We start from the raw sequence: 8,130 nt of genomic DNA, 5'->3' as shown, positions 1-8,130 counted from the left end.
TCATTAATCCAATCATAAATTCAGTAATGTTATTTGGCAGCTTACGGAAGTCTTGGGGAACCACAGGGGACTGGATGCATTGTCTGTTTTTATGACCGAAAGAAAAAGAAACAAATAACGAGCTAAATAAGCTCAATTTAAAAACTGGTTTTGTTCCAGATAACGTAAGAAACTCATTACCTCACTCGTCCGCCCAAAAAACAAATGCATATTGAGCACCTACTGGGTACCAGGCGCTGCCCTAGGACCTTGGGGGCCGGGACGGTGAGTCATTCATTTAGAAAACACTGACTTCCCACTTCGTGGAAAGGGGCGTACTGCCCACAAGCAACTTACAAACCAGCCTCCCTGATCCAGAAAGCAAGGGCCGTGAATGACGTATGGACAAAGTTCAGAGAAGGAAAAAGTCATGTCTGGCGAGACCAGGGAAATCTTCCTGGAGGAGATGACCTGTGATTGGGTCTTGAGTGTAGGTAGGATTCGGAGCCACACGGATGGTGGTGAAGGACATTCACGGTGGGGGACATGGGGTGTTCAGAGGTGTTGGGAGACATACGGTCCATTTTCTACATGAGGGTTTCACATAAGATCTTATGTTGGGGGAACACACGTGTTCCACTGATGCAAACAAAAACTTAACACTACGGGACCAGAGCAGAGATAGGTTGCCAGGCCAGAAAAAAGTCAGAGATAAGACTGGAAATGTTTGGCTGCGGCCTAAGTGAGAAGGACCTTGAAAGTGAACCCCTGGGGGGGTTTCAATCAGGGTAAAAGGATGAGATTCATGACTGCAGGGGGCAGAGTAGACTGGAGCAGGCAAGGTGGGAAGCAAAGGCATCAGTCAGCCCCGCGCGCAGTTGGTCAAGGAGCCTGGGCCCCTGTCTTCTGAGTGCTGGGTTCCAGGGTTACCGCGGTTAGCCAAATGCAAACTCCTTGCCCTCACAGTACTTACGCTCTTTTTCTTTTTAAGATTTTATTTATTTATTTGACAGACAGAGATCACAAGGAGGCAGAGAGGCAGGCAGAGAGAGAGGAGGAAGCAGGCTTCCCGCTGAGCAGAGAGCCGGATGTGGGTCTCGATCCCAGGACCCTGGGATCATGACCTGAGCTAAAGGCAGAGGCTTTAACCCACTGAGCCACCCAGGCGCCCCAGTATTTACACTCTTGAAGGAGGAGGTGGAAATAAACTGCGAAGATGGCACATCAAGGCTAAGATGCAAAGATAAACAGTGTGAAGGGACAGAGGCTGAGGGCGCTCCCAGCTGACATAGGTTACGTTTGAGTAAAGACCTGACTTGAGCTATGGGGCTAGAGGGGCCCAGGAAGCAGCAAGTTTCCTGCAGTAGGCACGACAAAGGATCGGCAAGGAGGTGCCTGGAGCCGAGCGCGCTCAGAGGAGAGTGTTAGAAGATAAGGCTGGAGAAGTCACGAATAACCAGAACGTGGAGGGCCTTCCAGGCCATGCCGGGGACTTCGGGTTTTATTTGGAGTGGGCTGAGATTTGGAGCACGTGAGTGACATCCTGTGACTTAGAGTTTTAAAGCGATCACACTGGGGACACCTGGGTGGCTCAGTCGGTTAGGCATCTGCCTTCAGCTGGGGTCATGATCCTAGGGTCCTGGGATCAAGTCCTGCGTCAGGCTCTTTGCTCCTCAGGGAGCCTCCTTCTTCCTCTGCTTGCCGCTCCCCCTGCTTGTGTGCTCTCTTTCTGACAATTAAATAAGTAAAATCTTACCCCAAAAAAAAAAAAAAAAAAGCGATCACTCCGGCTGCCCTGTGGAGTAGAGACGGAGGGAAGCAGGGTATTTTGTTCACAGACCTGAAACTCCGTGTGCGTATGTGTGGTTTCCGGTGCTCAATTCTGATCTGCGGGACTACCCGTCTGCTTGGAGAGGCAGTACCACACTGTTTGTATCACTCTGGCTTTCCAGCACACCTTGGCATCTGGCAGAGGGACACTGAAGGGTTTAGATTTGTACACAACATTGCCATAATCTATTTGCAGCATCGGATCAGGGCTGGTGACATTTTAGTGGAGTTAAAGAGATTGCCCGTGGGTATAATTTAGGAATCATACAAACCGTCAGGTGCCCTTTAGCAATAATAGCCTCCCTGATCAGTGGGTTTTAGTGTCTCCTACAGCTTGGCTTCCGATCACTTGCCTGGTTGTGTCTCCTGCTTGCTCCTATTTGTGTGCCAAGCCTGTTGGACATCCCAGCCAAACCAGAGTGCCCTGGATATATTCTGCACTTTCCTGCTTTTGTGCCTTTCTTTGCTTATGTTGCTTCTCCTCCAGGGTACGTTCCCCCTTGCTAGGGCTCTAGGAGAAATCGTACCTACAAGTCTCGTGTCAAATACTACTTGCCGCACAAAGCCTTTCCCGATGCTCCCAACAGAATATGATCTCTCCCTCCCCTGCATCTGGATACCATTTGCTTGGCCTTTTCTTTCTGTCCTTTACCTTACTGGACCTTGTCTGAGTCATTTGTGTACCTGCCCCATGAGCTCTTGAGGGCAGGGGTTGGCCCTTACTCTTTTCAGTCTCCCTAGCACCCCAAGCACTGCATGCAGCAGGTGTCTGATAATTGCCTGGGGAGCTAAATTTGGTGGAATCACTCGGTTGTTTGGGTTATTCCCATCAGGTCCCTTATTTCCAGGGGAATGAGATGGGCTTTTACGATCCAGCAGAAACTGAGTTGTTGGGTATAGTATAGTATAGAGTCATTATACCACTATATTATACATCTGACTCTCTCTCTCTCTCTATATATATATGTATAGTCATTATAGATATATATAGTCATATATATGTGGCATATATATAGTCATTATACATACATACATATATATATATTCAGATGTATAATATAGTGGTATAACGACTCCATACTATATATATACATATATGTGTGTGTATGTGTGTGTGTGTGTGTGTGTATATATATATATATATACAGCATTGGGTGTCATCTGTATTTCAACTAAAACAAATGTTGGGTATAAATTCTGCTTTCTGTCCCTTGCTCCATTTTTCTGTTTTAAAGAAACTTGTTTACTGATAGAGCTTGGGTCATATTAGATCCATGACCAAGCGACATGTGTTTTCTTTGAATGCCTGTTCAAAGTGTTTCCTGCCCAGCACGTCCTTCCTCTGGACTTCGCTTCACGGGCAGGAGAGTCTGATGGCGAATGGAAACTAATTTCTTGACTTCGTCTTCATCAAACTGAGGGACTGGCTTTGTTTTGGCATCCGGGAGGTCTGAACAGAGGTGAGCAACGAAAGACAGACGTATGGGCTCAGAGGGTAACACCAAAGCCCGCTTGCCTGCTTTGGGAGACACTTGGCCATTCCTGAGTATAACTGCAGTGTTTTGGGGACGCTGAGTGACAGGTAGTGTGTCTGGAGCTAAGAAATTGCCAGCCCAGCGGTCTCTATTACATTACATTACATTACCTTCAGTTTGAATCATGTTTCTTTTGAGAATCACAGAATTCACATGGAAAAGCAAGTAAATTAGATGGCACGTTTGGACATGGTCCTAAGACTGGACACTTGGGGACAGGATGGTACAGAGAAGAGCTTAGTCCTTAGACAAGTACATCTCCCTCAGCCCTTTTCCTTCACGCACAAATACTGACCCACCTTGCATGGTACTTGTCAGAATTAAATGACAGTCCGTAAAGGAAGACTGCAGGCATTCTTGAATGCATCAGACTTCCCTCTCTTCAAGGCCCTTTGCGATGGGCTAGGGACCAGTCTCATTGACATCACCTGGGGGCTTGTAAGACAATTGTAAGAGATTTCAGTCTTGGACCCTTCCCAGACCCTCAGAATCAGAACGTGCATTTTAGCCAGTTCCCCGAGCCAGTCACTCGCACATTAAACTTCGAGAAGCAGGGCTCTCAGTGCAGCCTCTCAGAAACAAGCAGAGAGTCATCCCAACAAGCCGGGACCTGGTTTGTCTTAACTAATGGACCTCAGCATCCCATTTGCGGTAACAGCACCAATGAGGACAGCCCGTTTTTTTGGTCAATTTCTGGTGAGTTTCACAACAGGAAAGGGGAAATCAATTCCAACTTTTGAAAGTCCTCAATAGGACACGAATAACTTTTTTAGTTTCAGCTGAGTCTTGACCTGAATGTTGGCCTAAGAGAGGACAGCCGGCTGTGGTGCGGAAGAGGCATTATTTAAAATAAAAATAGCCGTTCTCATTAGTTTCTTTCAACAAAGCAGAGTTTAAATTACGTGAATTCATTTGGCTTGTAAAGTTCACGGGTATGTTATTTTACATAAATTCCAAGATTAGGAGACCAGGGGCTCCCAGCGTCTACTAAAAAGCCTTTCCCAGCCCCAGGTAGGGACGTAATAGTTCACCTGCTGGGTCTAATTTCCAAAGAGGTCGAAGTGCCTGGCAACACAGTCTTTTAGCCCAGCAAATTGGACAGTTTCTGTTTTTAAAAGGACATTATTATGGGCTAATATGTTTCATGTGCCTCTCAACATATTACTCTGCTTTTAGTTATAATCAGGACATAAAATGTTCAAAAATTAGGGTTTGCAGGACCTTACCACTGTGGAAAAGCTGTTCTTCCCAGCCACCATTGCAGGCTTGGAAGGTAGCTTTCATTTACTCTTTTATTATTTTTTAAAGATTTTACTGATTTACTAGAGAGAGAGAGAGGGTGAGTGCATGAGTGAGGTGGATGGACAGATTGAGAGGGAGAAGCAGACTTCCCGCTGAGCAGGGAGCCCCATGCGGGACTGGATCCCAGGACCCTGGGATCACGACCTGAGCGGAAGGCAGACGCTTAACCCACTGAGCCACCCAGGTGCTCCTTGTTTACTCTCTTCTTTTAATCTCCTTTACTACTTTACTTCACCTTCTGTCCATTTCAATCCCGAGTGGTATAAAATAAACAAAGAATAGGAGAAATCTAGAAAAGTATGATTTTTTAAATCAGGACTGTTTCTAGTGATTAACCTTAGCAACAGATTAATCTTCTATATTTCTGTCAACCAAAGAATTTGACTGAATAAGATATTGCCAAGAACACCAACCAACCAGACATCTAGGAAATAGCACCAGCTAGAAATAGCACCAGGGTTTAGCTATCATCTTAAATCTTAAAGCTGATAATTCCAAACGTTATGTAAGTAGCTCCCTGCTTTCCTGTAGAAAGCAGTTCTGAAAACACAGGCAAAAATCTGATGTATCAAAGTCAAACAGTAGACTCGTATATTACCGGGGACACGGGAGGGGGTCGATTCCCAGAGAATTAAAAAAAATGATGTAGAAATCCTGAATTATACCTTACTTTCTCATCATAGTAGTCAAAATACATTTTTGTAATTTTATTTCTGTCCCATAATTGTAATCCGTTTGCTTACACTTGAAGATAGAAATGCCTGAAGCCCAATGAAAATCTAACTGAAGGGGCGTTTGGGTGGCTCAGTCGTTAAGCGTCTGCCTTTGGCTCAGGTAATGATCCCAGGGTCGTGGGATCAAGTCCTGCATCGGGCTCCCTGCTTGGCAGGAAGCCTGCTTCTCCCTCTCCCACTTCCCCTGCTTGTGTTCCCTCTCTTGCTGTGTCTCTCTCTCTCTGTCAAATAAATTTTTAAAAAATCTTTTTTTAAAAAAAGAAAATCCAGCGAAGCTAACTATTTACCATGTTACCGCATATCCAATAATTTCCATATTTTGTCTCAAAAATTTCCAATTTTGTCTCAGTTAAATTTGAGATGATGTTTCCCATCAGTAGTATTAATCCTTTTGTTTTTCTGAATTTCTGTTTATTCTTTTCTTTAAAAAGATTTGAGAGAGTGCGTGAGTGAGCCCATGAGCAGGAGGGGTAGAGGAAGAGGGAGAGAGAAACACAAGCAGACCTCGAGCTGAGCATAGAGCCCAACATGGGGCTCGATCTCATGACCCTGAGATCACGACCTGAGCCGAAACCAAGAGTCAGATGCTTAAACGACTATGCCACCAAGGCGCCCCTCCATTTATTCTTATGAGGAAGAGTATAATACAATATTCTAAAATGTCCTCAGGAGACACTGCTGAGCACGCAGGCCAAGCTCCTTTAGGCCACTGTCCAGGCTTGGCATATAGAACACATTCGGCAAAATGCCTGATGAATTGATGAGACTGGAAACATTAGAGAGAACGCCAAAAAACCAGCTCTTTCCATTAATTCGGAGGAAGAGATCAGCCAACAGTTTGCAATGCCATAGACAAATCAACCTGGTAACTGAGGGTTTCACCCGCTCACATGAGCGCCACAGTACACGCGCTCACCATCAGTTGCTTTAATCTTAGCACATCAAACACCTAAATGAAGCCAGTCAAGGAAGGGGAGTAAGAAACAGTGGAAATTTGCCAATATTCCAGAAGAACAGCCATCGCTTTCTCTGAGGTAGATGGTTGGATAACTGGTAATTAGATCAGACGGGCAAGGGTTAATGGCACTGTCCGCACTGCGCTAGGCTTGGGTGGGGAGGGTAGAGAAAAACAGTAGAAGATGAATTACTTTGTCTTCCGGTAATTGAACCATATTGCCAGGGAGACAAATCTCATACATGTGAACCAATTAGAGAATGACAGGATCAGGTCACACCGTCAGAAAGGAGACATCGATCCCCAATCAGTCCACACACGTCAAAATTAGCTTGAGAGCTCCCCGAAGTACAGTAGCCTACACCCCTACACCGTGGCCATAAATGCCCCATATAATGACATTCCCTCAGTCTGCCCAGGATATGCAGCTCTGGGTCCAAACCCATGACAACAAAGAGAACTGACATGGCATTATCATTCTGTAACTAGAAGGACCATCAATCAAGAAGAATCAATTTCACCTGCCAATTTTCAACTACATTCATTTCAAAATTCTCATACGGCAATATAAAAGCAACCCAATGAGGCATCTTTGTCTTGGTTCTACTGGGATTTGCTTCCAGAATCATCACTGGAAAGCCCAGCCTAGCCAAGGGGAAGGGTGTAAGTCCTGAAAGGGGGATGAAGTTGGAAAGATGTCTTGGTGGAATTTTGTGCACTTGGATCACCGGGCAGCTGGCTGTCTCGACTCCCCTCTCCTCCCAAAAGCGATGTGGGGGGGGACGCCTGGGTGGCTCAGTTGGTTGGACGCCTGCCTTCGGCTCAGGTCATGATCCCGGAGTCCCGGGATCGAGTCCCGCATCGGGCTCCCAGCTCCATGGGGAGTCTGCTTCTCCGTCTGACCTTCTCCTCGCTCATGCTCTCTCTCACTGTCTCTCTCTCAAATAAATAAATAAAATCTTTAAAAAAAAAAAGCGATGTGGGGGGCTGCCGTTTCCTTTCTTTGCAGAAATCATTATCATGCAACCTGATTTGCCCTGACTGTCAGGAGATGATTTGGATTTTTAGATTTGACAACCTTGGCAGAGCGTGCTTAGGACTCTACAGGGTTGACATGGGGGGGCAGGGCGGACAGGGCTCCATATAAAAGATGAGAACAATCTGAGCTTTTCCTTGGCCCAGGCGCAGAGCAAACCATAAAGACCAGTTCCAACCAGGGACTCACTGGAAGCTGCAGCACCTGGCATGTAGCCACTAGTCACACGGGGTGATCGAGCCCGTGAAAAGTGGCTAGTTTGAATTGAGACGCGCTGTCAGGGTAAAATACACACCCGATTTTGAAGGGTTAGTGTGAAAGAGAAAAGATGTAAATTAGCTGAGTAATAACTACGTTGGCCTTATGTTAAAATGAGGACATTTGGCATATACTGAGTTAAATAAAATATATACTAATAGTGAATTTCAGCGGTGCCTTTTCACATTTTTTAAATGGGGCTACTGGAAAAATTCAAATTCTATATGTGGCTTGCATTATAGTTCTATTGGCAGCTGCTGCGGATGGAAAACGCTGTGTTGCCAAATGCTGCTCTCAGGAGGTGAAAAAAAACCTTTCAGTTCATCTTCAGATGCTCAAATAAATCTCATCCCCCTCCCACGGCAACAAAAATATTACAATAATAAAGCATTTGTGTCAACCAAAAAGTATCCCAAAGTCTTTTGCGCCTGTAGGGAGACCTGCTGCCAATAAGGCATTAAATCGGAGGGAAACATTTCTGCAATTACTGATCAAATACAA

Source organism: Meles meles, chromosome X (assembly GCF_922984935.1).
Source record: "Meles meles chromosome X, mMelMel3.1 paternal haplotype, whole genome shotgun sequence".
Taxonomy (NCBI): Eukaryota; Metazoa; Chordata; class Mammalia; order Carnivora; family Mustelidae; genus Meles; species Meles meles.
This window is presented reverse-complemented; position numbering follows the sequence as displayed.